This window comes from Equus przewalskii, chromosome 13 (genome assembly GCF_037783145.1).
Source record: "Equus przewalskii isolate Varuska chromosome 13, EquPr2, whole genome shotgun sequence".
In the NCBI taxonomy this organism is placed as follows: Eukaryota; Metazoa; Chordata; class Mammalia; order Perissodactyla; family Equidae; genus Equus; species Equus przewalskii.
In genome coordinates, this window is record NC_091843.1 from 58,913,566 (window position 1) to 58,921,861 (window position 8,296).

Sequence of the window (8,296 nt, forward strand, 5' to 3'; positions counted from 1 at the left end):
ATGATCTTTCTTGTCCTTCAAAGGCAAGACCCTGTGGGGCGAATCCAGAGCCATCCACATTGTACAACTCTAGAGGGTATCATTTAAGTGGAATCTTGTGTGACTGTCTAAGGATTCCTAGAATTGTGCTACTGAGAAATTCTAGGAGGACCTTTTGCCAAACACCAGATATAAAGGTTAAAGTTTCCCCCCATTTCAAGCAGGGTAGACATTGATATTAGATACTGGGTAGATATTGATATTAGAAGAGGCATGATGGTGCTTACCCAAGTGAACAGAGTCCTTTTTTGTCAAGAGAAGAGACAATACTTCCATGAGCAGGTAGCAGAGATGCAACAGCAGCACAGACCCGTGGCAGGCCCAGCTGCCACAGGCTCTGTTGGAATGATGGTTGTTGGACCCTCCCGTCAATATAATTTTCAAAAAGTTAAAAGTGTAACCCATGCAAATATAAATACCTGTCAATAATTTCACTCAGCGTATCAATTAATAAAGGAACCAGTAAGATGAAAAGCTGATTCCCAGCACATTTTGAGAAACTGGGTTTCCATAGGAAATTTGATAACAGAATGTTAGCATGACATTGCTAAGTTAGATTAGAAACTGGTTAATGGCCTAAAAGGCAATAAACTGTAACATATGGGGTTATTTATTCCACCAGATAGAAATCATTTGGATAAAATTTCCTAATATTCCTTTTACAGAATCAATTGGGTGCAGTCCTGACTGTTATCAGGAGGTGCTAGGCATTCTAATCACATTAGAGCTGATTTAGGGTTGGGTTTTAATATTAGTTTGTATTAATTTTATCCTGAATGTGTACACAAAGCATGCTGGATAAGAGATTTCTTAAGCACATCAGACCCCTTTGCCCCAGAACTCATCTCTGGGGTGAGGTGATAAAAGTCGGGCCAGATATCCTACTTGGGTGGCTGGACACTCCATAGCTGAGAGACAAGGAAAATGATTTTCTTCTGCTTATAATAGGGAAGGACGCAGCTACCCCTCCCCCTCCTGAAAGGGTCTCCTTGGAAACATACTGGCTGAATACTTACTCCAACCTTTTGGTTTATAAATAAAATTGCTCCAGGAGCCAGAATGCCCTGTGTTTCTTGGCTTTTACCACCAAGAGATGTCTCCAAGTTCTGGGCCTCAAGCCTCCTTGAAATGTAAATACCTAGGGAGATAACACTCCAGTCTGGGCTGTAACCATTTGAGATCTTTTGGGATCAGAGCAACTAGCTCCATCATCAGGGAAACAAGTGGTTGCAGATCTAATCCTTATGGTTTGTGAAAAGTGTTTCTAAGAGAAATGAAAGCAAACTCTTTTTTCTAAGATTTTTCTGTCTTTGTATTGTACACGTTCCTGTGTCTCAGGAAGTTAGGGCTTTTTACAGGAGCAAATGCTGAAGGCCCCGTGGTTCTCAAAGTGTGTTCCCTAGACCAGAAATATCAGCTTCACTGGGAAATTTTTAGAATTGCAAACTTTCTGGCATTATATTACAGCAGACTTACCCAATTAGAAACTCTGGGGGTGGGTCCACAATCTGTTTAATGAGCCCCGCAGGTGATTCTGATGCAGACCGCAGTTTGAGAAGCACTGCTGTGCCCCATGCGCTCATAAGCTAGTCCCACCATTCTTTTTTATTCTCTATAGCTGTCTCCTTGCTCCCTACCATGCACTGTCAATTCTTTACTAGTTAACAAAGTCTATCTGCTGCCACGGTAAGGTCCACTCTCACTATAGTCAGTTTGGCAGTAACCCAAAGAGCAAATTTACATGTAGGAAGCATTTTAGTATAATGAGAAGATTATGAGATTCCTGCTTCTGAAGGGGTTTAGAAATTAGATAAACAAGAACCTAGTTTGGGTGATTTAAATATGGACACCCAAGCAGCAGGGGGCTGGCCTAAATGTGAACTTTTTCAGTTTTCCTCCAGGCAAATAACGTTTGGGAGACCAAATAATAAAATAATTTCCTGATTGAAGAGTGACTGAGCAGGATCATGCCTTGTAGATCTACCGTGCAGAAAGCAGACATTCAGCATATTTTATTTTATGTTGCATATTGCATCACTAGTGCACTTAGGAAACAATAATGACTACTTTTACATGCTTCCTAGATGTTTTTATGCCTTTAGTTGGTGGGAATTCTGGTGTCATCTATCCCTCTTGATACCAGAATTGTTCAAGGTGTTCTGGGGTATCCGCCATTTGTCTTCTGGTACATTCACAAGAGTGACATCAGAATTCCCTTTATCTGTAAACAGTGTATTCTCCTACACAAGAATGGGTTCAGTCTTATCAGAGAGAACTCTAGGGGCCTAAGAGAAACTACCCATTTGCTCAGGCAATCTGTCCTTCTGGAAAATTAGTAAATGATATCAGACCACATAAAATTGCATTTCTAAAATCCCTAAGTGATCTCTTAAAATTTTCTTCCAGCTTTATGTGGAACATGTGGAGTCAATTACAAATATTTTCAGAATTCTTGTTATATTTCCATGAATATAAATCTGATTTGCTTGGCTTTCATGACAAAGATCATAAGAATTAATACAAAACACATAGTAAGGAAAATATAATTAACAGCATGTGTTTCTGTGCTGCAGCATTAATGCTGATCCAAGAGCAAACGTGACAAAGAAAAATGTGACTAGGAAAAAAAGAGACCTAAATTTAGATAATACTATGTACTTGAAAGTAAAGAGGGAATAATCCAAGTTAGTATAAATATTAACACATGAACCATAAATGCTTCAGAAACAGAGAATGTTCCCTTGTTTCTTGTAATACATGAGTATCACCCACCTTCATAAGGCAGAATTGCTTTTATGGACTGCTGAATTAATCCTTGCATTACTATACTCTGTTGCTTCTGAGACTGGTTTGGAAGGAGCAGTTATTACTCAAAAACTGTGAGTGTTTATCCAAGTTTCCGTGGCCATTTTGATGAAGCTTTCAAAAGATGTTCCCAAATATGAACATCCAAGTATGTGTATGTGCGAAGTACACAAATCTTTTTTTTTTTCCTTTCCCCTTGAAGGCTTTCTCTTGGGAGGGCTGTTAAAAAAAGCTTCTTGTAGAGGGAACTTCTCTATACAACGACTCAGTCAGTTATCATTTCTCCTACCCACTTTCCAATTCTGGTATCCATTACCCTTTGATTTTGAGACTGTTCAATACACCAAGTCGTGGAGAGTCACTTTAGCTCTTTAGTTTAAGGGGCTTTTTTGATTTCGTTTGATAGGCCCACAGTACCAGAGAAGAATAAACATGGGGGACATTCTCTACCAAACTCTCCGAGTAGGGAGAAGTGGTCTGGCCATATCTCCTTCAAGACAGAGAAAGTCAATTAGAAGCATTTTTCTGTAAATGACCTGGCTGGGTTGGGTACGCTTACTGTGGCATGGTGCTCTACTGATATGCGAACCCATCCACACCATCTCCAAAAGGGAAGGAAGAACAAGGGCTGGCAGGCCTTTGTTGGCACACTTGTAACTGCTGTGATGGGACACTCCCCTCACTCCAACCTGGCACAGCCCGAGTGTAGACACCTGTCTCGTTTAATGATGCTACTACACATCATGTGTGTGTTTCCTCCTTCCATGATTCTGGCTGAGGACTCACATGCAGTCCTTCCTGCACTCCTTTGCTTTCTGTACCCAAAGACAGAACACAGAATCTTTTTGTTTAATGGGTTAACAACTAATCATCATGAGGGGGAAAGAAACGGGACAATAACGTGAGCAAACTCTAAGTCGAAAGTGTTTAAGAAGTCCAACAAAGTTTCTTGGTTGCTTTGGATCATTTCATAATCCTCTATTTTTCTCATTGCCCACCTTGAAAACCAATTCCATAACAGCAAAAGTATGTATCTATATCTTATGTGCTAAGGACCTAGAAAACAAATCCTGTCACAGCAAAGGAACAAAAGACGTTGGCTAGAGAATACATTTTACCAAAAACAAGCTTGGCCAAAGGGTGGAGGGGACACAGTCTTGATTATAAAATTAACTTCTAAAAAATTAACTTAAGTCTCTGTGTAGTAGGATTTCTTAATTACAATAGAACCTAGAAAACAGAAAAAAATTCCGTTTGTTTCCTGAAACAGAGCAGAATGAAACTTGCCTTGTAGCTAAAAATAATAAAGTGATGACAGACAGTGTCTTTGTAGGTTTCAGATCATATCTAAGATTTACAAATGCCACAATCTATACCACCCCAAGAAAACCAGGATGGTCATCTTCTTGTCTGCTCCACTGTCCTTCTGACTTGTGTAGTTTGTGTACTTGTGTACTGCAATTATCTATCCTTCCTCTCCAGCTAGGACAGTTTCAATGACTTGTAGAAATGTTTCTCTGTGACTACCTGGCACTGAGCGATATGTCCCAAGCCTTAGGAAGGAAACTAATAATCCTAACTATAAAGTTAACTATAGCACAGTAAACCATCCACATTTTATGGTTCTAAGTTTTTATTCTTGGCAGTAGAAATATGCTTGGTAGTTAATTTTACATCAGGCTGCAACCCAAGAGTTTGTGTCTGACAGCTTTAAATAGAGAAAATGAGTATTTTTGAAACAGCCCAGTGACTATTGGTGTGAATCAAGTAATTTTGGGTTACAAATGGGTAGTGAGTAAAATCTACTCTATTCTGTAATTTTGTTGCAACTACCTGCTCCTGACGTGAAAAGAAAAGTGGGCATTAAATCTAGAACACATTTTCTTTAGCTCTGAGGGTGCCTATGAGAACTTTTCCTCACTGAAGAATACACTGAAGCCCGTGAGAGCAGAATTCTTGCGCTAACCTTCTCTTTGGCTTGCTAGAGCACCAGGCACCCAGGATGGCGAAGCAGGAGGAGGCAGGGAAGACCTGAGTTTGACTTCCTGTCCTGGGCACAATAATAGAAGCTACCCTGTAGGGTATTGTTGGGATTCAATGAGAAATGCAGGAAAAACTCTCAGCATAGAGCTGGCGCAGCCTGCTCGGCAAATGTTATAGCCACCGTTATTATCTGCCGTGTCCTTGGGAAATTTACATAAACTTTCTGAGTCTCAGTTGCCTCATCTGTAAGATTTAGGACCTAGGAATTCTTACTTTATCTTTCTTAGGTTGTAAGGACAAAGGGCACACACTGAGTGTGGGTACAGAGTCAGTCCTCACTACGTTAATTTTCTTTCCTTGAGAGTCACAGAAAGAGTAGCTCTTCTGTGCTGGATCCAGAAATGTTACCATATGAACATTTCATTGTTAGGATGCCAGCAGGAAGCAACTTTACTGCATTATTTACGTTTACCCTGTCCTTGAGCCCTTTCTGTCTCATCTGCCTTCTCCACCCCAGGAACCTATCTTGGGCAGATCTTAGAGTTTTCTAGTCATATTCAGGAATTAGAGACTGTCTCATTTTCAGACATTAGAATGTTCAGTGTTGTCTAAATTCAAACATGTATCTCTTACCCAATTAAACACTTTCCCCTTTTGCAGCCTGCTCCTGACCCAGGCTTGGAAACCCTTAGTAGGCAAGGGGAGCACAAGTTTGCCCGCTGAATACACCTCTTGGATTTTCCACCTCTTCTTCCCTATCCTCAAGGTTGTTTCTGGTCCTTCCATGGTGAGGGTGGGGAAGAGGGTGGAGAGGGAATGAGATAGGCGAGTCTAAACTGACCAAGCTGGTGTTAGTGTCCCTGTGTGGCAGCTGCCCAAATGCTCTTCCTCTCGTAGGCCACTCTGGTGACTTCTTAGGAAGCTTCACTGTAGGGAACCTTCCATCTGCAGTTCCCTGGTGCAGGTGATGTATTTCTTGCTGATGCTTTCAAACTTCCCATCAGGTCTAGCCTCTGGTGGTCCATGGCAGCCTGCTTCAGGTGGAGCTGGTTCCCTGCAGGCAGTGCTCTTGCCTGTCATTGGCGGATGTGTGCCTGCTCCCACCAGGGGCTCTTCTCACCTTCCCTCAGGGCCAGCTGACATCTTCAGGTGAGAGTTCTAAACCAAGCTCTGTGACCCCCTGGTTCCAGGGGAGATGATCAGGTTCTCCCAAGATCTCCTTCCCCCATACTCAGCTGCAGGCTTGTGCTAGGGCCCTTGGAGCCTCTTGACCTGGCACCAATGCCCCCTCTCCATTGTTCTCAACTCCTCCGGTAGATTGGTGGAAGGGAGGTGGTGGTGGATGGGTGTAGAGCCAGTGTGATGGTGAGTTCAGTGTAAATGGTCTGACAGCTCAGTTTAGATATAGGAACTCCTAACACCCACTGTCTTTAGCTTTGGGGTCTAAGCTGAGACTTCTAGGCAACAGGGAAAGATGTACTTACAATCTTGTTACATAAGCCAAGCTCAGTTTGTTCCATTTTTATGCGGGGGCGGGGGGGGGGGGGGAAGCCCTCACTACACGTTAAAACCAAAATTTACAATACATAAATAAGGTGATTATTTTAGTCACAAAAGCACATATACATTTTAAATCCTTTATGTTATAAATTCTAGTTCTTAGTTAAGAGTTTGTTTAAATGTTATTAATTATTTGACAGAGGCTAAAGAAATAAATAAATTTACAGCTTCCCTGAGGAGCAGTGACTAGGCAAATCAACAAGAAACTTAAAAATCTCTGGAGTAGGGGGAAATATAAGTAATGAAATTAATTTTTTTTTTAAATGGCCTGTATTTTCAGAAAAACTCTATTTATCTTATACAGGTAGACCAGTATAGTTTTTCTCCCAGGCATTATGATGAATTAAACAAAACAAAACAAAACCCACTGAGCTATGCAATCTGACCTTGCCATGCCTCACCACGCAGCTTAACATAGCCATCATTCAGTGTCCATCACACCGGCATCCTTTTAAAGTTCTTGACATAGCACTTACTGCTCTCTGATTCATCCCCCCACCCCCAGCCCAAGGTAGACTATAAATTCCTTGAGAGGAGGTCCATAGTGTCCAATAGAGTTTTGCCAAAGACTAGAACAGTGGTTGGCACATAGAGTGTGTTCACTGAGTATTTGTTAGATGAATAAATGGAATTAACTCCGTCCCTAATCAGACTTTTGCTATTTATTCATCAAAACTCTAGTGAGTGCTTACCACGTACTTGGTGCTGTACTATATACTGACGTTTTGAGATGAATAAGTCACAGTCCAAGCATGGAGATAAACATTCAAGCAAATAATGACAATATGTTGGGATATGTGAATTTGGGCAAATCAGTTTGTCTCTCTGGGTTTTAGTTTTCTCTTGTATAAAAACTAAAAATATCAAACCAGACGTTCTTAACAATTTTTCCCATTTTATGAAATATCTATTGAGTGCTTGATATGTGCACACAAACATTTTTTATTTAATGTTTATTTGAAATGAGACTTGCACTGAAGGAAATGCGTGTAGGGACTGGAAATAGGCTGGTTGTTAGTTTGTGATCAGCATGCAGCCTGGGCCCTAAGAGAGTGGCATCGCCGAGTTGCAGATGTTTCAGGAAAATTATTCTCTACTTTTAAGTCAGTTGTAATCCGACCTAGGTGTAAACCAAATGGAAGTAACCTCCATGATAAGTATAATACAATGATAATCTACAAAAGTATAGGAAAAGAAACTGAAGCTTCCTGCCAAGCATTTAAGTGGTAGTTTTTGTTTGTATTTTAAGCATACAAGAAATACATTAATTCAGTCAACAGAAAAACAAAAGGCCTTCTCCATGATCATTTTCCATTTCCTGTCCTGAGTTGAGGGTTTGCTACGTAGCCTTCCAGAGTTTTTCTCTGCACATATATGTACATGTGAAAACATGTAGAACTTTTTGGGCAGCATTATATTGTGTATGTTGTTCTGAAATTTGCTTTTTCTTCACACAAAACATTTTGCTAATCCATGTGGGTAAATAGATCCATCTCATTCTTGTTTTCTATTGTATTATACCCATAAAATGGCTTTATAATTAGTTATTCTCTTATTGAGAGTTATTTAGGCTGTTTGCTATTGTTCACCTTTTGAAATAATGTTCCAGTGATCCGTATACATGAAGAATGGACACCTTGAAGTGATCAAAGGGTAGGCACCTTTAAAATTTTGGAAGATACTGCCCTATGACCCTCCAAAAAGACTGCGCTAACCTACATTCCCGCTACTGGATATAATAGTGCCCATTTGCTCACATTCCTGCCAACACTGGATATTATCAACCTATTAAATTTTGGGATGAAAAATTCAACCTTATTTTTGTTTTAATTTATGGTTTGTTTGGATTCTGATACTTAGCAAGGTTAAATGTCTTTCCATATATTTATTGGCTGTTTATATAATTACC